This window comes from Podarcis muralis, chromosome 14 (assembly GCF_964188315.1).
Source record: "Podarcis muralis chromosome 14, rPodMur119.hap1.1, whole genome shotgun sequence".
NCBI classification, from domain to species: Eukaryota; Metazoa; Chordata; class Lepidosauria; order Squamata; family Lacertidae; genus Podarcis; species Podarcis muralis.
This window is the reverse complement of record NC_135668.1, coordinates 35,702,138-35,728,477: the sequence shown is the minus strand read 5'-3', so window position 1 is coordinate 35,728,477 and position 26,340 is coordinate 35,702,138. Positions and strand designations below refer to the sequence as shown.

Below are 26,340 nucleotides of genomic sequence, written 5' to 3'. Positions count from 1 at the left end.
AAGAGAGATTGACTATTAAACCACACTGAAAACTATAGCTCTGTGAGGGGAATAGTGGGGTCTCCTAAAAACTCCCAGCACCCTTAACAACCTACAGTTCTCAGTATTATTCGGGGGAAGGCATGACTATTTAAAGTGGTCTGAAACTGTTTAAAATGTATAATACAGTTGGAGACATGACTCTTAGTTCATTGAAATTAATAAGCACATGAAACATGCTCAGTGAGCAAAAATGTGCATAATAGGCAATATTGCATATAAAATGCATATTTTATGAGAAATTCACTTTAAAATGCTGATTGTTATGAGGACTTTATTTATTTATTTATTTATTTATTTTATTTATTAGAAAACAAACATAGTTCATATTTTAATTTCTGTAATCTTACCTTTAAGATGCAATGGTTGAAGGTTAAAAAAAAAATCCCTTCACTGCTGGCATTATCATCAAAACTGGCACCATATAATGAAAATCATGAGCCATAGGCCAGGCTGTGCAGAGAGGCTCCTTCAACTGGTATTTTTTAAGGGAAAAATTGGCAGACTGCACCAGCGCAGTATTATAAAAACCATAGGTCCTATGCCACGATGTTGTTAGCTCCTTCTGTAAACTAGCCCTGGTAAAAGAAAAAAGAAAAAAGACCTCAATCTCCATAATAAGAATCAGGTACAAATATTCTAAACTGTTAACCAACCTTTCAGCTGAAGCTTGAGGATCACCAGTGATCCTTAGACTATGGTTTAAGAACCTTTAGCCTGGAGAACCTGCTGTTGGATGGGAACATTTTGATTTCAGAAGATAAGGACAAAAGAAGAGGCTTGCTGGATCAGCCCAATGGCCCATCTACTCCAGCATCCTGTTCTCACAGTGGCCAATCAGACGCCTGTGGAAACCCCTCAAGCAAATTCAAGCACAATAACACTGTCCCCTCCTGTGGTTTGAAGCAACTGGTATTCAGAAGCATTTGTTCCTCCATCCGTGAGGCAGAGCATAGCCATCATGGATAGTTTCCATTGATAGTCTTATCCTTCATGAATCTGTCTAAGCCTCTTTTAAAGCCATCCAAGTTGGTAGCCATCACTGCCTCCAAGGATTTCTTCCTTGTTTGTTTGCCTTACAACCCAAGCTTGGGTGGCATTTTAGCCAGTGACCTTAGATGGCAGGCATTGCAACTTCTTGCTCAATCCCTTGAGAAACCCCTTCAAGATACATTCTAATTTTAGCCTGTTCAGCTGACAAGCTCTAAATAATTGCATGACAGAAGGAAGGCTGGACCTTTCAGAAACCCTATTGCATCCGCCACATCGCTTCGTTTCTAAATGTTCTGATCCAATTGCATCACAAACTGATGGGAGATGAAACCTGAATGGTCATTAAAAAGAATAGGAAGTTTTATTTTAAGAAGGTATGGAACTAATTTAACCGGGGAATAATAACTACTGGCCTTACAAATCATTGCTTATGTAACTCAGAAATCACCCTGTATAAGACCTTGCTCCTTCCCTTTGTTTCAGAGGGGTATTAAGTGGATAAGACAGTTAAACTAGTCGGCTGAGACATCTTTACTGATAGCAATTTCCCATTTGGAGAATGAAAGGGAGGGGCAAAAAACACCTTGATTTTACTTATAGAGAACTGAGCTTCAGAAAAATAACAGTCTTGTAACTCCTCTGAGAGACAGTTGCAGCAGAGGTTCTCAACATTCCCATTACATAACCCTATGCAGGTCAACACAAGAGTAAGATCCACTAAATTCAATGGGTTTTAGGATACTGGGCCAGGATTGCAGCCTTATTAATCCACCATTTCTTAGATGAGAGTTTCCAGAATTTGTGTGGTGGGAGAAGGATCTGTTTCTTCTTCTTCTTCTACTACTATTTCTTCTACTTCTCCTTTTAAATTTGTTAGTTGCTTGTTACCTGAAGGTCTTCAAATGACTTACAATACATTTAAAACATACATGTATTATACCATAAAACAGAACAGAGCAACCTCTATACTAGTCACCAGAAACTTTGCCATCATACTAGGATCAAGAAAACATAACCTTAGTCAATCAAAACATGTCTTTATTAGATAACATTGAAGGTGCCAACAGACCTTGCTAGGGAAAACATTCCACAGATGGGGAGGCACAATTGAAAAATCCATGTCATCACCCTGCAAGCCTCTCTCAAAGGAAGGACCCGTAGAATAGTGTCTGATGAAGATCTAACATTGCAGGTATGTTCATATTGGGAGAGGTCTGACTTGGTGTAAGATAGTAGTGTTACAGATGCTGGGGCATTGTGAAACATTGTCAGATATTCCAAAATTCTAGAATGTGGATGGACATCCATCTGCTCAAACGTTGATAATCTTGAGAGCAGAGAAGGCTTTAAATGTGTAATTCTGTATGTCTGACCAGGAAGACTTTGGGGGTTTAATCAGCCACTTTAGATTGCTTACTGTATTGCTTGTGTGTTTGCATCTTAATAGCACACACTGCTTTCAGCTTTTTAAATATAAATGCACAGCCCACGGAGTCAAAATTAAGCCTTTCCTTTCTTCTTCTTTTTTAATTTAGAGGAGTTTGATTTTGCTGTCTATTTGAATGGTGTGTTGCTGTTTTGAGTTTGTTGTTTTAATTGTTTGTGATAGTTTAGTTTGCCTTGACATTATTAGTGTTGTTGTTGTTGTTGTTGTAGGCCACAAATTTGTGCTGAAGGTGTGGGATATAAATTATGTAAAGAAATCCATGAATAAACATGATCTAGGCTTGTCTTACATGCTATGCTCAAGGAGTGCTATTTAAGGATACAATAACTTGGGGCTGAGAAGGTGGAAAATGTTTTCCAACACTTCTGGGCAAACCTTCCGAGGGCCGCATGCCAGTTGGGGCCAGGGCCAGAGTCAAAAATGGAGAGAGCAACAAATTTAATTTTTACCTTTGTAAAAGGCTAGTTTTGATACACACTCACACAGGCCTCTCTATCCTTCAGCCAGACAAGCAACAGACAAAGTTCAAGGACACATTCCAGTCAGGTAAAAACACTCAAGTGACCTGGAGATGGAGGTGTGGCCACTGGAGAGATCGAAATGCCAGATTGAGAGGCCTGGAAGGCTGCATTTGGTCCCTTGCTTGAGGTTCCCAGCTCAAAGCACTGAACCATCTTTTGAATGCTGGAACAGGGCTACTGTGCTCTCTTGATCTTCAGTCATAACTGATTTATTTATTTTTAAAGCCTCCTTACTGATGTTGTCACTAAATTGCTTGCTATTCATCATGGATAAGCAAAATATTTTTTTCCCAGAGACATTAAAATATGAAGGTTGCAAAGAGTCTGGAGATGCCATAACCTTGCCCTGTAATTTGATCCCCCCCCCCAAAAAAAAACTATTTACTGAAGAACTTCATCGTGTAATGCTTTCATCCTTCCCTTGCTTCAAAGCCGTCAAGACTTCTGAATATTTGAAAATGTGAAATGCTCTGATTAGACATTGTTAATTGAAAGCACAGCCCACAGAACCAAGCTCCAGGTGTTACTCATATCATCTTGCAAATTCAGATGTTGCTTTCCATGGGTAATAGCCATTTGAATCCACCCCTCCCCCCAAACGTCACCATCGCTCACACAAAAATAAATGTGACACATTTGAACTGCATATAGCTGAAAATGCAGATGAGCATGCATGGAGAATAGAATGCCACTTTTGTGTCAGGTGGGTTCCAATTTAAAGTATTTATGCAACAGCATAAGGTGGGAAGTAAATTATTCAAATAATTGGTTTGTTGATTTCAACATTGTTGCAGAACCTTGCGAAGGCTGGTAGGCGTTAGGCAATCACAAAGCTGTTAATCTTCTGCCTTTGAGAGATGATGCCAGTCAGTGTAGGTAATATTAAGCTTGATGGACCAATGGTTTGCCTTGATAGCTTGACAGCTTACATTCTTAAGCCCTAGGTTTCTTTGAGAGGAAATCTTTCCTGACAGTAGGTAGTTTTGAGAAGAATATTATTGGGTCCACAGAGAAAATGGGTGTGTAAGCTGTTGTGCAGTCTTTTGCACTGTACAGATTTCAAGTGATGTTACTGCTTATGAGTATGTCATTTTTTGGGTTTTTGGGGTTTCACTTTTTTCCAATCTTATGTTCAGTTCTCCTCATTTCCACAGCAGTTTGTGATTTTATTTTATTTTTTTTGAAAAAGTTGTCTTGAAAATCCATCAGCATTTATCCCAATATACATGTTTGTATGACATTTTCCCTAATATACACATTTTTGCAAAGCATTTTTGCCAAATGTAGTCCATTTTTGTTTGTTACTTAACATTTGTATGCATATATACCCTTTCCCCTGATACAGCCATTTTTGTTCAGATTTTCTGGCTGGAGATCATAAAATTGTGATGTATTTCAGAGGATAGCTGTGTTTCGGTTTGAAAAGTTGCAGATTCAGTAAGTTCATCTTTAACTGCTGACTAAATCATATTTCTGCCTCACCCTTACTTATGAATGGGGAACATTATCCATAGTTTAGCCAATTGCAGAGACATCACAATGGCTAATAAGGATACAGGTCTATGTTGAGAAAATTTGGCATTCAGTATGGTCGATAAATATCCTGAATACCCATTCTGTAGGATGGCAGAAATATCCCTAGAAAAAAGAGGTTTCGCACACAGAGAGAGTGCTGTACTCAGTAGCACAGATGTCAGCTTATGTGTGAAGAAGACCTCATTGCCATGAATGAAGAAACTCAATCATCACAATGAAATAATAGTTTCTGGCTTAACTACTGCAGGGGCCAGGCTGCAAGTGCTATGATCTCCAACCTGCTGGTATCAGCGGGAGCCTGCTTTGATTATGTCGGTCCTGATGGGTCTCCTGGCACTGTGATTGATTTGCGGATTGGGCTAGAGCAAGGAGTGCCATAGCTCCCAAGGGCTGATCTCAGAGGCAATTTGCTAGCAGCTTGAAATCATCCCAGCAGGAGGGAAACTCAGCTAAGCAGGATTGCATTGTGTTTGCCAAACATACAACATGATGGCACAGAGCTCCCTCTCCCCAGCGTTCAGCTTGGCAACACAAAAGCAGAGGGTTGAACATGACAGGCATGTACTGGCACACATCGTGCGGGGAGAACTGGGCTAGGGGGAGAATGTGTGACGTTCCAGAGTTGATAGAACACTTTTCAAAGGGATGCTTAAAAATTCATTGCCATGTCAAGTTCCATATGGATCCCAGGAGGGCATTTGCAGTCCACAATTCTCTTAGAACTAACCTAAGTGACATGAGCTCCGAGGAATATGTTCAGGCTCCTGCAGCTGTGCCAGAAGGGCTGTAATTCAATAGTAGAGCATCTGCCTTGCCTAGAGATCCCAGGTTCAACCCCCAGATAGACCTAGGAGAGACTCCCTGCCTGAAACCTTGGAGAGGCACTGCCAGTAGGCAATGCTGAGCTAGATGAGCCAGTGGTCTGACTAGGTATGTTGCAGCTTCTTATGTTTCTAAGCAGGACAATAGGTTGGCGGTGGTGCACCTGCTTTGCATGCAGAAGGTCCCAGATAAAATCCCTCACATTACAGATAGAGCTGAGAATGTCCCCTATCTGATCCCTCGAAAGCCTCTGCCAGTCCATGTGAACACTACTAAGATAGACCAACCAGTGATCTGACTCAGTATAAAGCGATCAGCAACTCAGGCCTCTTCATCTTCTAACAATGCTATTGCCTAAAACACACAGTATGTTTAAGCCGCTAGAGGAGCTTCATTTGCTTGCCATTGACTTGTTCTGCAGAGGTTGACAGTGGTGGTGATTGGTGCTGCCCTGGGACCCCCCATCCAGATCCAAAGAATTTGACAGAACTATGTCTCCTGGACTAAAAGTGGATGAAGACTCCTCATCCAGGTCTAAGATTGAGGAAGGGTGGTTGAACAGGACACCTCCTTTGCTGTCCATTTGACCTCAGTGTCTTACTTAGCAACAAGAGTATTGTAGGCTGCAAGAGGATCTACATGCTTACAAGACCTTCAGAAGGATTTGGGGCTCAGATTTTAATGAACAAGTTACGTTCATACTGGGGTGGGGATCATGTCTGAAACCCCACAGCTCCCTGACTCTGTGTTGTGCAGATTTGCCTCTGCCTCTTGATCCAGGCGGTTCGATGTAATTGCATCAATTGATGTCATTGGCAGGAATCACACATAGGCTGTGTGGGCATTTGAGGGTAAGGTCACTGGAGAGGAAGGAAAGGGAGAAAATGTTGCCAAGACGAAGCAGAAACCAGGGGAACAAAAAGTTCCTTAACTGAATTGAAGCAGCCTAAATGTTTGGCAAGGTGAGAATCCTCCTCTCTCCCGCCCTACAGGTAATCTGTCCAGAAAAATCAGATATGCTACTCTGAAGGAAATGCTGAAATTAAAGAATATTTGGAATTAGAATGAGGCAAAGAGAAAACAGCAGCAAGACAACATACACTTGTTCAAAAAATGTCCAAAATTGACCAAAACCTGGAGATGATTGTTTTTAATACTCACAGAAACAACATACTAAAACACCACCAGAAGATTGTAAGAAGGCACCATTTTCCATTCTGCCCTGTATTCATCACATGCAGCACAATTTTCATTCCATGGCAGTTTGTCTTGTGCCAAAAACACCTATGCTGTTTGCCTATGTGGCAAAGTTACATAACTTAACATTAATTATCATTTCAGTGCAAAGGAAATGCAAGGCAAATGGGAGGAAAATGTAATCAATTACATACCATCTCTGACCTGCAAGCAACAACTACAATAAATGCTGATCATGTTCACTGGATTGATTTCTGTTCCAAACAGGGGTTGAATCAGTGAACCCCAGCAATTTTTGCTCCCATTTCCATTCCTAACCACTATTCTTAAGTGCTTGCCTTTTCCATATGCATATTCTCTAATAAAGCAGATTCATACAGGTCTCACTGTCTGAACACAATGCATTCCCAGGAAGTGGTTTGTTCAGTGAGCGTTTGCATAACAAACTGATGATCTCCATTATTTCCTATAGGGACATTTATAATCTGTGATTTGTCTGTTCTCTTTCCCTTGCCTCCCTTCATGGCTTCTGCTCGAAACTTCTGCAGCCAATCAGCAAAAGTCAAACAAAGGAAAAACTGATTTGGCCAATCTCTGCTGCTCCCTGATTTGTACAATTTCTCCCCCCCCCCCCCCCATGGTTTTCTGCCTGAAATGGCTGCTACAGGCCAGTAATGAGGAACACAGGCAACAACAACAATGTGCTTCTTTATTTTTGGACTTTTGCTTTAACAATATTATTTTCTTAATGGAGAGTATTCCAGGGCTTGAACTCAAAACCTCAAGCTGTAAGTGTGGGATGTACTCTAGTGAGCTATTTGAGACCACATCAGCAGAACCAATCTAGTGCACTTCTTCAGTGCAAAGATTCAGGTAGGGAGTACCCTTAGGAAGTCATCAGAGGAAGCTGCTATGTACTGAGTCTGATCGTTGGTGTATCAAGCAGTATTGTCTACACTGACAGCCAGTGTTTCAGAAAGTGCTCCAGCCCTACCTGGAAGTCCTGGGGACTGAAACTGAGACCATCTGCATGCAAAGCAGATGCACTACAGCTGGGCTATGGCCCTTCTCCATTGAGTCAAATCTCTTCCCAAATATTGTGGCAGTTGAGTCACCAAGGAGATGTTTTCTGGAAAAGAAACAGGGAGCATGGGTCAAAATTCAGCTGGTTTTGAATGCTCATCTTTCCCTATTCCAAGGCCTCAAGGAGTGGACCAGCCTCATCTGAGTGGACCTGGGCCATCCAAGCAGATGGGCTTTGGATTTGGCTAGCCCAGAGCCCAAATGACTAACAGTGATTCCAGGGGAGGGGAATCTCCAGCAGGGAAATAAGCAGCTGTCTGCCCAAAGCCTTCATGCCTATTATGGGCTAGATTGGCTCCTCTTGCATGACTGGAATGGGTCCCAGCTGCATCCCATTGGCCTACCTGTTCCACCTGCTCTGCACCCTATAACTGCAGGCTTTGGTGCCAAATTGTTTTCTACTCATCTCTCCTTGTGATTTGCTGCCAGCTTTTCATAGTGTTTTCCCCTCCCGTGCTTATATTGTAATAAAGACAGCCCCTGCAGATGGCTATTTCACTGCGCAGGCAACAATTCATAGTCTTTGGTTCAAGCCAGAGCTGTGTACGCTATACTATTTTTACAAAATCATTTTTGTGTGTGCCAAGGTAACACAGATTCTGTGACAAGAAAAGACTTTCCCCCCCAACCTGTATAAATTGTGAGAATTAAGTAAGTCAGTTTGATTTATCCAGTTTTGCACCATTCCTTCAATAACTTTTTGTTCTCATATTTTGTTTGCATCATTTGTGCTATTGATAGGATGAAACTCTGAAGCTGAAACTCTGGCTGCTAGAAAGCTTTAGCCAACTTCTGTGATTTCTTCAGGCATTGCCAACATAATATCGAGCATATATTCAAAAAACCTAAGGGCTAAGATCTTGCTTAGAACAAATCTGAAATTCAAGTTCTTAGCAAGATGAATTGTAAGCCCACTTTTTGTGGTTTTTCTCTTCCCTTGTGTTTCCGTGGCATTCATAAATAGCACCTTCATGCTTTTTGATTGCATTTCAATAACCTTCAAAAATAGCTAGTGGATGGGACACAACTTGGAGCTCCATGGATAGTAGCAGATGGCATGCTGGGGTGGCCGGAGTTACCTGACCTCCTGGCAGTAGAGTCACTACTTACTGGAAGGTGGGAGGCAGCAAGGAAGTTGGCGCAGTGCAAATACAACAGCAAACCCAATCCAGTGCTCCTGCCAGTGTGTTTGCATCATGCTGACCTCCCCAGTGCCTCACTCTTCCTCCTCTCCTTCCCAATAAGCAGCAGTGACTCAGCTGTTTGACTCAGCTGTTGGGAGGTCAGGTGAGCACTGCTGCCCTATCACACTGTCTACTACAGCCCATGAATCAGGCAGTGACTCTCTGCTCCTCAAAGGAGGGACTGAAGGACATTTCCAGACAGGAGTTTGACATAGTTACTCATGATCTTCCTGGCCACCGAAGTCAAGTGAGGCTGAATGGCCAGTCTCATGCTACTGAGAGATATAAAAGGCACACAGAGCTGTTGATTTTCCTCATTCTGGGAAATGTTGCTGATGGAGGCCATCTGGTACTCTGTGCTGTACAGAGCTGTGCTGAAATTTTTAAAATAAATATAGGACTGTTTGATGGACAAGGAGGGACAAAACCAAACCTTCCCGAAATATGATGGGGATGGGGGGGGATCAGATTTGGGGGGATGGGTCTGCTACTTATGTAACAAAAAGAGTTAGCCAAGGGTTTTCCATTTTTCCTTGCTTTTTCTTCTTCTTCCACCCCCCCCCCCAAAAAAAGGAACCCATGCATCACTCACAACAGTACAGGGCTCTTTCCACAGCTTCCCATTAACCAGACTTCCGAGAATGCTTTAGGAGCAATGTTATGTGTACTGTTCACCAGGGATGTCTATCACCCGAAGGAGGTCTGTAGTTCCAGGCAAGGCAAACCAGATACCTTGGAGAGGGACCTAGATGTCAGTTTCAAGACCACAGTCAGCAACCTTCTGAACTAAGGCAAAACATGCAAGTTATCTCTGCAATATCCTGGTGCAACTTGCAGATCTTTATAGCCCAGGCTAGGTATGTTGACTAAGAGGACCCCTCCACTTGAATGTTGCATCTGGCCAGTGAAAGTTGTGCAACGCTTTCCCCACTGAGGTGCACCTTGCAATTTCAATATATATACATTTTGGCAAATGCTGAAGAAACACCTCTTTACCCCAGCCTTTGTCAGTTGAGATGTATATTTTCAGGGCCTAGCCTCTTTTTTTTGCAATGGTATTTTTTAATTATAAGCATTTAAACTGTTCAAACTGTATTTTAAATTGTTGCAGCCCATTCTTAGACATAAGGGTGAAGGGCAAGTAATAATAATAATAATAATAATAATAATAATAATAATAATAATAATTTTTTATAACCAAATGCCATGAGAGAATAGATAAAGTATAGAAATTATATTGCCAGAATCCATGATTTCATTAAAAATTTGTAGAAATATCAGAGGCAGGAAAGTAGGAATAGTTGCAGCTCCAAGCCATGGGCAATATGTTTTTAGTTTATAACTAAAATGACAGGACTTTCTTCTTCCTCCCTTCTGTCAGCACTGCCCATTTCTTTGCCATCTCCTTCTGAGCTTCCATCAGGCAAGCAAGAAGCATGAATGTGTTCAAGGGCACATTCTATCCTGGCAAAATCAATGCAAGGTGGGGATGTCACAGAGCCAATGAGGGTGTGGCCTTGGAGAGGTCTAGAGGGCCACATTTGGCCCTCAGACCTGAGCTTCATAATCTAGGCTTGGACAGCTGAAGTGGGGAAATCTAGAGTGTATTTCTGTGTTGAGGAAGAAACAAGAGAAGAAGTCACCCAGCTCTGGTTTTTAAAAAGCATTAAACTCCCCTCGCTTCAGGCCAGGATTTCTTAGCAATCAGACTACTTCCTGTTACAATTAATCCCCATCTTAACAGCTACACTGCTCAGACATCTAGCTGTTTCTAACACTAATGTACAGATGTGGACAATTTACATATTGCCTGGGTATAGTCAATTAAACCCTCATTACAGGTTTTTACACCACTGTGTCTTTTATTAGTAAGTGCAGTGAAGGTGAAGTGCATTTCAGTCTGGATGAATTTGTCAAGTTGTCTAACCAGGCTCAGGGGGCCTGGAGAGGGGACATGGGATGCCAGTGATTCCCTCTTCCACTTTCTATTAAAATGTTTCTGCTTGAGTTCAAGGAATCTTGGGACCAAACTGGTGCTGAGGGTGGAACTTAGCCTAACTATAAACTGTGTATGCTATAAGAATGCAATAACCTAAGAAGAGTTTGGCTTCTGGATCAGACCAAAGACTTACCTAGACCAGCATCCTGTCCCCACAGTGGCCAATGGGGTGCCCCTTGGAATATCCATTTCCTCCAGCTAGGGAGCATGGGAGAGAGCAGTTGCTTCAGCAATAAAGCAGCTCAGACTAGGAACTTATACATGACCTGAATACTGTGATTTTAAGTTGTGTTAACTGTATTTAATACTGTGTTTCAATGTTGTAACCCACCCTGGGACCTTTAGGATGCTTCCTTCCACATGATTCATTCTACTCCCAAGCAGTACCTTGTCCTGAAGTTCCTGGCTTGATTGCCACCTACTCTGTTCTTGTGGCTCTGGGGAAGATGAAGTGTGGAGGATAAGAGCCTACCAGGAACCAAGGCAACTTGATTCAATTGCTTCTCAGGGTCACTGGCAGTATGGTGATGGTCCTGCTTCCCTTCCTCCTCCTCTTCTGGGGTGACCTTGGGTTCAAGACAGGGCAGGACTGAACACTGCCAGAAACCCACAAGCAACACCCCTTTCTCTCTCATGATCCTCAGCATTTGGTATTATTCAGCACACTCCCTCTGATTTTGGGGCAGGGAAAGTGTCTTCTGAGAACTTTGGCTCAGCTCTGCTTCACAACAGGCTACATTGAGATGTTCAATGAACCGGTGCCCCACGCGAACTTACTGTGAACGCAGTAGAAGATTGCTTAGAATACCTAGGTGTCCAAGAAAGCACGAGTTATTGTGTTCTATGCTGTATCAGTTCTCTCATGAAGCAAGTCTTAAACCACTGCCATAGACAGTTAAAAGAAGATCACATTATTGGAGGTTGTAAATTGCCACCCAACCTGGATGAGCTGTAGGTTTGGCTGATGATAGCAGATAAGCTACAGTGAAAGAAAAAGTTAGTTCATGAAATCCATACTAAGCATAGCAGGAGTGTGTGTGTGCATTTGTCTGTGTGTGTGTGTGAGTTTCCCCCCTAGAGAAATATTGGGAGCAGTTTGTTTCCATTATTATAAGTGAAGGCCTTCTTTCTCTCTCTGCTACAAGATTATTCAAGCTGAATGCAAGAATCTAGATCAAGGGAGCCAGGTTATTGGGAAGACAGAGGCGGAAATAAATCAAATGAAGGGTTGACAGCCTCCAAATGAAAGCGTTGCTATCAGAGCAACAAAATGCCACATAATTGATAGAAGAGCAAGATGGTGCAGAAAGCTGCTGGACCGGTTGCCAGGAGAAGAGTATCTACACGTCTGTGTGTGTGTGTGTTTGCGTGCGCGCGTGCGCGCACACACACACACAAGACATTCTGATTACCTAATATGGGCTGATTATCGGCAAAGGCTCAGAACACCCGAGGGGTAGATGTGTTGAAAATTACTGAAATCTAGATCTCTAGGTTTTTGTTTCTAAATTCTGACACATCCCAATACTGTGATCTTCAGCAATTTATCTGAACAGGCTGTGTCTCTCTAGGACAGTCCTTTTAAATTTTTCTACCTCCAAGGAACAATTCTTCATATGGACTCATAAGCTGAAGAACCCCCAGTACACCTGCCGCAGGTCTTACCCCCCAAAGTAATTACAGATGGTTCTGGGGCACAGTCTGAAGCCCATTGAACAAAATTGAAGTTGAGTTGAAGTACGGAAGCTTAAGGTCTTCGTTCAGTGTGCAAACCAGCCAAACACACTTCTTCAGTTTTTTTCACTTCCCTGAATTATGCAATGCAATGCTTGGCTCAACACCCCACCCCCACAAAACCCTAAAATGCATATAAAATACGTATTTCATGCTGAAATTCATAAAGTGTGCATTTTAACATAAAATTATATTTTGTGGGGAAATGTGTTAGCAATGTGTGTGTGTGTGTGTGTGTGCAAATTAGTATTCCGTACAAAATCCAAGTAGCAGCATGGTCTACACTGACTGGCAGAGGCTCTCCAGGATTCCAGCTCCACCTGGAGATGCCAGAGACTGAATCTTCTGCATGCAAAAAGAATCTATACCACTGAACTATGACCCTTCTCTCCCAGGGAAGAGCTCTCCGATCTGAATAGGATGGAGGAATCTTGATCCCCAAAGGACTGGATATAGATGCTTGAGACATACCCTCTTTGCAATTTCTAGCCTGACCTAATCCATACATCCCCAATTAATTCATGGATTGGAACTTAGCCAACCACCTGAATGCTCTGACACATTTCTTGACTCAGAAGAATTTTAAAATGCAAATTTCGAGATAGGATTTGTTTCAAACGGCAGACACCCACATGATACAGTTCTCAGTGTGATTTAACAGTCAATCCCTCTTCCCAGGGAACTCTGGGAATTGCAGCTCTGTGAGGGGAATATGGGTCTCCTAACGACTCGGCATGCTTAATAAACCACACTTCCCAGGATTCCATGGAGGAAGCCATGACTGTTAAATCAACGTGCTTTAAATGTATGGTGCAGATGTGGCCTAAGAAAAAAAAATGATGTTTAGCTATATATTTTCATGAATATTCCCAACCCCATGCCCCCAAAATGCAGCTGAATGTGGAAAGAGAATGGAGTAGATTTGGGAGTGAATACATGCAAGGGTGACGTAGTTTGTAAATACACCCACTCCTAGGACCAGAATCAGTTACACTTGTTATCAAATTACGGGTTTATTTTTTGATAGAATAAGCAAGGAAAATCTATTCAGCTCTTCTGTGTACTTCACTGAATATTGGAAAGCGCCTGCCCCAAAATGCCCCAACCCCGGTACCTGTCAAACACACACTGTAAATAGATATTGATGCTTAATATGACGTTCTCAGCTCACATAATTGTATTAGAGCAAGGTCTGATGCAGGAATCAGCAGTCAAGCCTCCTGACTGAACAGAGCACTTGTTTGCAATTGGGAGAGGTCTTTGACAGAATTTCATTCACTTAGCAGAACTCCATTCTTCTACCATTTATAAGATGGTAATGAGAAAGGCTTTCCATTGCGATGTGAATGCAATAATAATAAAAATAAAGACCAGCCTACTTGATGGCAGGCGACTGTTACATTTCCTTAAATTCAACAACTGGCCGAACCTAGATGCACAAATACAAAAGACCTTTATAATTTCATCTGAAAGTTTAACACTCAAGCTTTAACATGAAGCCTTATGTTTTAATTGAGCCACATCCAATGTACTTTTTCTTCTAAAGGGGACAGTTATAGGGATGGACACATAGGTTTTCAGCCCACCTTAATTTACCCTAGACTCTGCACTGCAGTCAAAGAACCTTTTGGTTATTGCCCTTTGACACTTGCCAAGCCTAGCTCTCTGTCCAGATGCTTCATTTCATATAACCTCAATTGGGTACCACATCTAGAGCAGGCATTCAACCCAAGAAACTCCATCCTCCCAGTCTGTCACTTTCACATCTGAGTGAATAAATAAGTTCTGATTCACACATCCATGTATGTCATGAGATTCACAATGCTGTTGGGATTGGGTTTGGCCTGGCAGGCTTTGATGCAGGAGAAGGAAGAAATGGGGCAGGCTGAATGGTGGGAACCTGGTGTGCTGGTCCTGTGAGTTTCCGTGAGGCATGGTCTGAGTCCAGTCCGAGGTTGAGGGTGCAGTATCAAGGCTGTCTGTCGAAGCTGAAGCTGGGTCCAAGGCAGGGAGTCGGGTGAGGTTAGGAGATCCGGCAGGACAGGGTGCAGGCAGGAACTGGCTACCAATAACATTGCTCCAGCAACTTGGGACTGGGGCTGGCTGGCTTTTATCTGCCCCAAGGCATAGGGCGGCCCCAATCCTCAGGTGACTCGCCTCTCCTTGCCTGGAGGCAAGCACTCCTCCTGCGGGAACTTAGTTCCCTCCGCCTCTTTGCCCAGAGGCCTCTGCAGCTCAAGAGAGGCTGGAGGGTTACCGATCCCAGAGGCAACCTCAGCCTCCCCTGATGGGGCTGAGAGTGGAGCACCTGCAGGCAATGGGTCCTCCATCACCTCAGGAGCCAGAGCAGACTCAGCTGGTGCCTGCACCTGAGGACCCTTCAGGCTCAAGCCCCAGCTTGCACTCAGCTGGTCCTGGAGGCGGGGAATCCTGTGCAGCCTGGGATTCCTCAGGTTCAGCCTCCGAGTCCGAATCCCAGGCCATCACACCTGGGTTGGAAGAGGGAGATCTCCCCTTTCCACCCTGACTTCAGCTGCTTTGGAAGGGGAAATAGAGATGCCAGCTCCTCTCGCCGACCTTCCTGCAAAGCAGAGAGCCTCAGTGGAGACTGGGGGTGATGACTTTGAGCCCCTAATGAGGGAGGTAAATCAGGAGGTGGCAGTGAGTGAAGAGGAGCCTGAGCTAGAGGGTGCAACCTTGTTGCCTAGAACTAGGTGCTGCCTTCACAAATGTGACCCCAACATTCCTACAATGCAAGTGAGCCTCACAAGTGAGCACGCCACACCTCTTCTTTAAAAGCTTGGCAGGCAGGGCATGGAAACTTGTTGGGACATATTTGTCCCTTTCATTCAGTTCTGAACTTCTTGTCTTCCTCCTGAACTATGACACCTGAGCTCTATTGCTGCTGCAGACTCTATTGCTGCTGCAGACTTGCCTGAATAAAGATCACTTTCCTCCTTCCCAGGCACAGTCCCTGCTTGTGTGTTTCTAGGGTGGGAGTCAGGGCAGTACAGGAACAGGTCATTTCATATAGAAATGCATGAAGACTGATGCCTCAGGTATTCCTATGCAGCAGTATCTGGAAGTGTTGCATTTGCTGTATTACAGCCCCCCCCCCTTTCAAGAAGTTCAGAAAGTCACTTTTGGATATTGAGTAAAGGGTTCAATCCTGCTGGGAACAGGCATGTACAGTCAAAGTGAAGTGTGGGTCTTTTTGAAAGCCCTCTTGCAAACAGCTCCATGTTGCTCTTTGCAGAGGCTGCCCATTTCTCCTTTTTCCTGCCCATCTTATGACAGCACTGGATTGCTCCAGGTGGTCCAACCCACCCTAGAATGATCTGGGGCTGCCTCAGCTCAATTTAGCCGAAAATTGACCCCCTTTCAGTTTGGTCTTTGGTTGAATCCAGTGCACAGCCCTAATAAGTATATATGTGGCTTTGCAAAAATGCAATATGTATGGTGGGGAGGGGAACCCTCCATCAATCAACTATTACAAAAACTAATGTCTTCCAGACTGCATCAGTTTGTAATCTTGCTATGTGATAATGCTATTGCAATATTGTGTCACCAACATATGGCATTGCCCACTTTCTCAGCTCAGAATCGTTTGCAGTAAACCTTTGATTGTGTTAACTCCAGCAGAATTATACAGCTGACAAAGCAATATCACAATCCGGCATTTGATCATTCAGCCATTAGGCATTATTTTGCATTTTTGTTGTTTCCAGGCTTTTTCTTTTTCTTTTCTTTATTCAATCCAGCAAATTTAAATAAAACGTACTGTCATATGATACGGAAAGAAATAGCTACAGAAAATAATTGGTGGCCCGATATTGATAAATGCTTGGTGCAGTAATAGCAATATGCCATCTATCATCTGGGCTCTTGTTTGATGGCATCATGCAAACTAATTTGAGGTGGATGTCCTCTGCTTTAACCTTGGATATTCTTGCAACTTAGACTGGAGGAAAGTAATAATCCTTCATTAACTGCTATGTGCGGCACATGCTATATTAGGGAGTGGGAGGGAAGGATTTAGAAAAGCACGCAATCTTGTATATTTCAAAGTGTAAATTCCATTTCTATTCTTAGGAGAAATCCCAACCCACTGAATTTTCTGGTGCATGATTTCACTCAGCTGTTTCTTCTAGGACTAAGGGATTGTAAGCGCTTGCAATGTCCACCCCCTGATGGCAGGGAACTTTCTTCGACCTGGGAGCCGCATTTGCTTCTGTGGGGAGGGGCACACGCCACTGGTGGGTGTGGCCAGAGTCAAAAGTGGGAGGAGCACACACACCTCCTTCTGCCAATCAGGAAAGCAAGAAGCATTACCACAGGTGAAGGGCACTTTCAGTGTTCCTAAATGCTTAGCTTTGTAGCACACCGTGTTTAAAAGTTCCCCTTTCATGCTGATTGGGACACTGTAGTTCACTGGAGGCAGGACCTTGCAGGGCCCCTGCTGCAGAAATAGCCATGGGTTTTTGATCCACTGCAACCCTAGACCAGCACAGCAGTGGTCAAGCACGATAGAAATTATAGTCTGACAATATATGGAAGACCATAGGTGCTCCAGCCCTGCTGTACACCCACAACCTAGCATAGATGCTGTCGTCTGGCAATGAATTCAGGTTGATCAGGTCTGGGGACTCTGTCACTGGACTCCAATTCCCATCAGCCCCAGACAGCATGACTGATGATCAGGGGTGGTGGGAGTTGTAGTCAAGAAACATCTGGAGGTCCTGGACTAGATTGTCTGTTCTTGACCACCTTCTGATGCCCCGGTTATACAATATGGTAGATAGTTAACCCACTCCCCCTCCAACGTGTCTCTTGCTTTGCCTGTCTCTCAGTTCTCAAGGGCAAAACCACATCATTGATTTTGCTACAGCTTTCATTCGAAGAAGGCGGCATGAGATAGCATTTTACATTATGCATTAAGAAGATGCTTGTAATTAGGCAATTGTTGTAATGGCCCCATCCTTAGATGGAAGAGCTCTCTTCCTTATTTCCCATTAAGTGCGCAGGGGAGTTTATTTGCAGAGAATTGAGTTTAATTCAATTAACAGGAATTGTGAGACATTTACAACACAAGGTATATTAGCATAGTACTTTGTTGGTAATGAGAGCCAAAAAGCATTTAGGGGAAGAGCTAATTATCTGAGAGGTTTCTTTCTTGCTTTCTTTCCTATAATAAGGAGGGTTTATTCCAAATATCAAAACAACCTAAGCTTTAATTAATAGCTGAGGCTGCAAGTTTGCACATGTAATCTGGGAGTAGGTTCCACTGAACTCAATGGGACCTACTTATGAGTAGGAATGAGGGAGAAATTAGATTTCGTTCCCATTTTAACATGGACCAATGTACTTTACACTTTTAGAATGTTGGACCTGGATCTGGAAGACCAGGGTTCAAATGCTCACACAGCCATGAAGCATACCTTGGGCCAGTCACTGCCTCTTAGCCTAGCCTACCTCACAGGGTTGTTGCAGGGATGAAATGAGGAAGAGGAGAACCATGTACACCACCTTGGACTTCTGGGAGAAAGGTGAACAATAAATGCAGTAAATAAAATAATGTGCAGGCCAAAACACATTCAATTGTAGAATGCTGTGAAATAATAGGTTGAATATTCATTCAGCTTGCAGTCCAATTAAAGAACTTGAAATTAAACACACACACACACACACACACATATGTATATGCCTTTGCTCTGAAGATATTTTTTCTTATTTGTTTACATCATTATTGAAGCATTACATTATATTTTCCCCAAGGAGCTCATAGGTGTTTCTCCCCATCCTCATTTCATCTTCACAACAACAACAACCCTGTGAGGCAAGCAAGAGGCATTAGCAGAGATCAAGGATGCATTCCTGCCAAGCAAAAACACTTGGGGTGCGAAGCAGGGCCAAGTAGGGGTTTGGCCCAAGGAGAGGGTGTTATCCTGAGGGCCAGATAAAGATGACTGGACATATGCCACTCCTAATCCCTGTTTCATGTGTTGGGTTCAGTGGCAGGAGCTTCCTCTGAATTGCATCAGGGGGCGGGGCAGGTTTCCTTCCAGTGGAGGTTTGTCCCCCCCCCCCCAATTCCCTCCTTCCCCTGTAGCACCACCTCAAACACTGTACCTGTGGTGGAGGACCATGGCAAATCACTTCCCCTACATGCCAGCGGTATGCTGTCACTGGATCAAAAGTTTTCTCTGGCCAGAAGGAGCCTTTATATCTGCAGAAGGCTAAGTCTGAACCCAGCCCTAGGAATAGTGGTATACCAGTCTTTAAAGATCTGTCAGCAAGGACTGGTTTCTTTTCTCCCATCTTCTTTACTGGCTTTGAAACATACATTTTGTTCCATGGAATTGATAGCTGGCATATTCCATAATCTTATATATGTTGAAATTTTGGGGCATGCTGGGGAATGGGTGAGGGGTGGAGGGAAATGCCTGGGAAATATGGATACTAGGCACAGCTAGATAGATGGGTAGACAGACAGACAGAAAGACAGACAAAACACGTGGATTGATATTGAATATAACAATGTTAATATTTAGACATCTTTATGATCACCCTGTAAATCTGCCGGAGATGAGCTTTATAATTTTATTTTATATGCTGGAATGCAGTTAACATGTCAGTTTACTTTAGCAAGAAACCAATTATTTCTTGGTGAGCACCATCTAGTTTCTGTTCCGCACAAATACACGAATTGAAATTTTAATATTAACATAATTCTAATAGTGTGTGTGTGTGTGTGTGTGTGTGTGTGTGCATGTTTACAAAGTAAAATGTTTACGGTTTGAAATTACTGTAGTTTGGCGTGCGAGGATTTGCCGCATTGTATTAACATCCCATTATTATTTATATGCAAATTGCAGTGTGATCACTTTGTTTATCCTGTCTCATCCCAGAGTTGCAGTGATTCTGATTGGGACTAGATCCTTTGACTTGCATCTCATGCCTGCCATTTGGATGTGAGGAGCTTGTAATTAGAACACTGCAAATATTACGTGTACACAAAAGCTGTGGCGGAGAATCATTTAGAAATGTTTAGACCAAAATGTCTTGATGCGAGGAGAGGGGGGGTGCACACCTGTTTGGTGTTTGCTTATCACAAATATTTTAACAGATGACTATAGTAAATGAGCTTACCAGGATCCAATGTTAAATAAACAAGGCAAAAAATAATAATTCAGAACAAGAATTTCAGATTTGTGGGGTAGCAATAAATTAGTCAATATCATCGTTGTTGTTGCTGTTATCTTTATTGGTGTATTAGAGCATAAATCCTGTTCATGTCTACTGAGAAGTCCTATAGAGGTTAATGGGTCTTAATTTCAGGTCAATATGCATAGGATTTTATTTAGTCATTCATTTATTAGATTCCCTGCCCATCCTTCACCTGAAGATCCCAGAGCAATTAAACATATAAGATGCAATACCTAACCCCCCAAAAGTCATCCAATTTACCTGTGTCTAAGCTGCACTGAGGGACGTGGGTGGCGCTGTGGGTTAAACCACAGAGCCTAGGACTTGCCGATCAGAAGGTCAGCAGTTCGAATCCCCACAACCTAGGAGTTCGAAAGCACATCAAAGTGCAAGTAGATAAATAGGTACCGCTCCGGTGGGAAGGTAAATGGTGTTTCCATGCGCTGCTCTGGTTCGCCAGAAGCAGCTTAGTCATGCTGGCCACATGACCCGGAAGCTGTACGCCGGCTCCCTTGGCCAATAAAGCGAGATGAGTGCAGCAACCCCAGAGTCGGCCACAACTGGACTTACGGTCAGAGGTCCCTTTACCTTTTTACAAGCTGCACTGAATTCAGCAGGATTTACTTATGAGTAAATATGGGGTGTGTGGTGTATGACTGTGCTTTCTTATCTGGAAAAAAAGTAGTTGCGTGTTGAGTCACAGTAGCCCCCCAATAATTCACACTTCACACATCAATTTTTGTTTAAGGTTTTTGGCATAATTTTGGCCACAACTTTATTCAAATACAAAAAATGTGAGTGGTTGCTTAGGCATTGGTTATGACTATCTGTCCTTGCCCTCAGGGACAGAGCTGGCCTTCCGGACACCAGCGGAAGCCAGCGTGGGAAACAAGTATTGGGTGAGAAATAAAGCCGGGAACCAGACCATTACTTCTCACCCTCATGTTCCTGTGGGGCTTGCACGGCCCAAGTCCGACTCCGGGGACAAGGACAAAAGAATGGCAAGCCCCTGGATTTCCTTTAACGGAATTCCCATCCGCATCATTTGGAGGGGTAGGCACTTACCCCTCCAAGCACCAATTTAACCAATGCCTAACCGCCATGGAGCCCTCAGCTCACCGCCAAACCACTCACAGCCCCAGCCAAGACCTCAGCTTGGCCACCACCGCACCTAGCCAAGCCTCATTCCCAGAAGCAGAAAGGTGCACACCATCAGCTCTAAAGAGAGCTGCCGCATGATAGGAGATTTCATGGTGAAAAATCACCTCTCCACCCAGCTCCACAATCCTTCTGGAAACAGCAGCGTTGATGTGCTTTCTGGCCCTTTCCGTGGCCACCGGGCAACGACTTCCCAACCAAAACGTCGTTGCAAAAGCTTAGACCAAAATATCTTTGCTGTGGGCACCATTGCCTGCAGCGTCTCCAGGTCAGCCATAATTGCAGCACGTAGCGATAAACAGTCCATGGCAACCAGGTCATTCTCCCCCAGCTGCACCACAATAGCCTCTGGCGGCCCTTCCAAGAGCAACTGCCTTCGAATCCTTGGCAAAAACTCTGACCAGCGCATTCCTCGTCTGGACAGCCAGGACACCCGAACATGCGAAGGAAGGCCAAGACCTGGACCCATTGCGGACTGCCGTGCTGCAACACCAGCCCAATGGATGATGCTGTGCCCCACCATCCAGATGCGTATGGCTGACAGACCTGAGATAAATAAACAAAGAACAATATAAGATACCAAATCGTTAGCAAACATATCCCCTGAACGCATTCGACTTCCAACGACCCAAATCCTGTATTCGAGCAGCTGACAGACCCCAATGCGCTGCCGTAGTGGCGGCCCCTATCCGGAAGGAATGGGGGGCAAAATCAGAAGCCACGCCACCACAGGCCAGGATAGCCTTACGCATCACCCCTGCAAACTGGTGCCTTGTTAGGGGTGACCCATTCTTGTGCCGGAGCAGTGGCCCATCCCCTTGCGCCCTCACCACTAAATACTTGTTAACATCCTTTACTGGGCAAGGGCCTGTCGCCCCAGTGGCAGGGAGACGAATGAGAGCCCCTTTGCCCCTCTGATCCGTCTTTGAATGCCTAATCGTAATTCTCAATTCCGCAGGGGATAGCTGCACATCCTGGAGCAGAAGGCCCCTGGAACGACCATCCCTGTGGTCTTCCACCACTAGTTCACCCACTCTCAATGCTCCAAAGAAGGCAATTGAAAAGGCAGCCGAAAACAGGCGGGCCTCATAATCAGACCAACACACCACCCGCAGTCTTTTGCGCATCTTGCTCAACAATTCAAAAGAGATGGGGCGTCGGTTTGGTGGCCGAGAAGGACAGAGTCGACCCCAACCCTCAAGGGCTCTGCGAACAACAAACTTCGCACAAGGATCGGTGTCAAAATATATCTTACAGAAAAATGCAATAGCAGCTGCCTGCATCCTAAGTGTCTTGCCCGCACGCCCCATCTGGAATAAATGAGCCAAATATTGTAGCACCTGCGATGAGGTGGGTGGGACCCCAGCTAGCCCCCCGGCTGACTGGCGCAGAAATGCCAGAAAATCAGCCCAAGCTTTTCCGTAAGATCTCAAGGTAGAAGGGGAAACCGATGCCGCTACTCCCTGAAAAACTAATCGCTGCCAAGGTTCCAGAGATGATCCGGGAAATATTCCGGACGTATCCGCGCCTCTGGAACCAGAAGTCTGAACCGCTCCATCTGAAAACGGGACAGAGCATCAGCAATTTCGTTAGACACCCCAGGAATAAAACGTGCGGAAAAAACTATATTACAACGTAAGCAATGCAGCACAAATGCCCGCAAAAGGGCAGACACCCTGGGTGAGCGAGATGGTATTCACAATCCTGTCTACTGACAGGCCCCCAGTGTGCAGCCTTTGCAGCAGCACCTAATCGTAAGGAATGAGGCGTTCAGCGGTAAGCAAGCCGCAGGCCGTAATAACTGGTGCACAACGTAAGCACATTGATGCCTGGCTAACGGGAACCCATTTTCATGCACCAGGAGCGGGCCAACCCCCAGGGAATAAAAAGCCAAATATTCTGTTATCCATAACTGGGCAAGGGCCCTCCTCACCTGTGGCGGGAAGCCTGATTGTGGCACTCCTGCCCACTAAGTCTGTTTTAGAGTTCCCAACTCTAATGACAAGCTCCAAAGGATAAGGAAAAGTCCTGAAGCAATAAGCCTCAAGACTCTCAGCCCCGTGCTGGCTCCAACAACCATTTTCCCAACCCTCAGTGCGAAAATGCAATGGACTACTGAAAGGAGTCTCGCCTTGATCTTTAACCAGCAGATAAGTTTTAACTTGTTGCAGATACTGCATAGGTAAAAATTGACTGACTTCCTGCCCACTGTCCTATGAGGTTGGAGCCTATTCCAACCTTCCAAGGCCCTGCGCCCTACAAACTTTTTACGAGGGTCTCTGAAAAATAAAGCTTCAGTGTAACAGACATTGCAGCGGACTGAATTCTGATAGTTATAACCGCATGCCCAATCTGCAGCAGGTGGACCAAATACTGCTGGATCTGCTCAGAGGATGGGGGCTAATTCATCTGAATGGCCGAGAACTGCCAGCTTAAGGCTAAGAAATCCATCCAGGCCTTCCCATAAGAGGTAAAAGCAGAAGGGGAAATGGAAGCTGCTGCTCTCTGTAATCACTAATTGTTGTCAATCAATCAATCAACCTTTATTGCCTTAGCATACAGCCATAGCAAGGATAAGACAAATAAATAAATAAATAAATAAATAAAAATGCTAGAGACAAGCAACCAATCAAAATTCAAAGCGATATTACTGGCATTATGACATTTAAATACCCTAAGACAATAATGTAAAGATTTAGTTGCCAGCGCCGAGAATCTAAAATGCGGGTGTGTATAAAGCATATAATGGCCCAAAATAGGCTCGGTACATTAGGTTAAAAGGTAGGAAGAGAATTAAAACAGGTCCAGGTCAAAATGTTGTTGTCAAAATGTCACAGGTGGTCTGGAAAAGTCTGGCAATAGCTGAGTCTGGCGCCCAGGATCTGAAGCGCTTCATCTGAAAATCGGATAGAGTGTCAGCGACAATATTAGAGGATCCCGTAATTTGGAGAGTAGAAAGCACAGTATTAAACCTTAAGTGGCGCAGCTCGAAAGCATGAGTGGAGGGGCGGAGACTGTGCTAGAGCGTGAGGACTGTTTTGCCAAGACGCTCACCACTACCTGGTTATCAGACCAAAAGCAGATCCAATGGTCACTGAACTCTTCGGGCCACATGTGAACTGCTACAATGGGGAAAACTCAAGAAAAGTTATGTCACATGATTGCCTCACCACACCAGGCTTGAGGCCATAGCTTTGCACACCAGCAGCCCTTGAAATAAAAACCAAAGGGCAAAGATCCAGCAGCACCAGCATGAACCTGAAAATCCCTGTGCGGGTTCAAGGTATCCTGCCATGGTGAACTACTATTGCATACATTCAGGAATTGCTACCATCGCCTAATATCTGCCTTCACCACACTTGGTAGGCATACACAAAGGTAAGGGGACCTCAGGCCGCAGGCAGCCTGGCCTAGTGGGAAGATTAATTAAGTGACCCAGCAAGATCGGATCTGATGAAGCATCACTTGCTACAGAGGAAGTATTACAAAATAACTTCCTTCAAGGCAGACAGCTTCTCCATAGGCAAGTGGTATGTTCTAGCAACGATATCCAACTGGATCCCTAAATAAAATGGGAATATGGGCAAAAGGTATTGAGCTATTGCTTGCCAGCTTCCAGCCCCCGCTTGGGCAGGGGGCATCTTGTGCTGCCATCATGATAAGTAAACTTACAGGGCTGACGCTGGCCAGAACCCCTAAAGAAGTCCCGACAAAGGTGCCGCCGAGCCAGCTTCCTTTTCAGACACACACTCTGTGCAATGCAAAAAAAAACAACCACACTCCGTGCAGTGCACACACACTCCACACAATGCAACTACACACTTCGTGCAATGCAAAAAACACACTCCGTGCAGTGCACACACTCTCCCTGCAATGCAGCAACACACTCCGTGCAATGCAAAAAACACACTCCGTGCAGTGCACAGACTCTCCCTGCAATGTAACTACACACTCCGTTCAATGCAACTACACACTCCGTGCAATGCAACTACACACTCCGTGCAATGCAAAAACACGCTCTGTGCAATGCAACTACACACTCCGTTTAATGCAAAACACACTCCCTGGAATGCACACACCCTCCATGCAATGCAACTAAACTCCATGCGATGCAACTACACTCCGTGCAATGCAACTACACACTCCATGCACTGCACACACCCTCCGTTCAATGCAATTACATACTCTGTGCAATGCACACACACTGTGCAATGCAAAAACACACTCTGTGCAATGCAACTACACCCTCCATGCAATGCACACACCCTCCGTGCAATGCAACTACACACTCCGTGCAATGCACACACACACACACACTGTGCAATGCAACAAGCCACTTTGTGCAATGCAACAAGCCACTATGTACAATGCAACAACACACTTCGTGCAATACAACAACACACTCCGTGCAATGCAACAACACACTCCGTGCAATGCAACTACACATTCCGTGCAATGCACACACACCCTCCATGCAATGCACACACCCTCCGTGCAATGCAATTGCAAATCTCTCACGCAATGCAATGCAATTGCAGCCCGTGCAGCGCCATGCTCTGCAACGCACAGAGCAAACTGCAATGCGGGCACACAAAGGTGCTTTCTCCCACTTGCATATTGCAATTTGGCGCCCGTTACATCCCTCGCAGTGAGGTAACCACCAAAAGGACCTAAGTGTCCAGGTAGAGCAATGGGGGAGCATGCAGCTGTCCCATACAGGGACCAATCCTGCAACCTAAACATTACCGGCACTATGCGCTGACCCAGTGAAACCAATGCTTCATGGACCACATGGGGACACTATTCAGGCCGGAAACGCTTCCAGGCCATCGAATTCTAGGGCAAAGCCCTATGATCACCTGCTAGGCCAGGCATAAATGTTTTCAGTGAAATAGCAGAGTTGAGCTAGCCCACAGCTTGTCCAGGTACCCCTGCTTGCCCTTTTAGAGGGAAGCACCCCTTCAAGAAACCCAAAGTTCTTTTATCACAAATGGGCCGAACTACCCAGCAACAGAATAGCCCAAAAGGAGCAGTTTATTTTGTTTTGTTATAACAATGGCTAAGAGGGGGATATGAACCCTGTCTCCCAGGTCCTAGTCCTACACTTTAGCCACTAAGCCACAATGGCTCATCTCTAAAATGGCAGTCACCACTATCAGGGCAAAACAAACTTAAAGAAAATAAACTTGTTCAGAAACAGCATAGTTCAAGAGCATATACAGAGTGCTCATAGTCCTTGGAGGCACAGGGAGCCTCCGGGGCCCTCTGTCTGCCTCAGATAAACATTAGCAGCAACTGGGCCTGCAAGCAGATACATTCCTATAGCGAGAATGTCATAGCAATATTAAAAGAACTCAAATTAGTGCTCCCACCCAAGGCTAGCTTAAAATTTGGCCAACAGCGCTGCACACACTCAAAATA

At 44.4% G+C, this 26,340-nt stretch overlaps 1 protein-coding gene and 1 pseudogene across 11 annotated transcripts in view; one reads left to right on the top strand and one right to left on the bottom strand.

Moving 5' to 3' along the window:
- The window catches only part of RBFOX1 (RNA binding fox-1 homolog 1), a 1,459,388-nt gene that overhangs the window by 302,358 nt on the left and 1,130,690 nt on the right, over positions 1 to 26,340 (top strand). The window lies entirely within an intron of this gene.
- On the bottom strand, positions 20,458 to 23,075 carry LOC144325423 (uncharacterized; annotated as a pseudogene).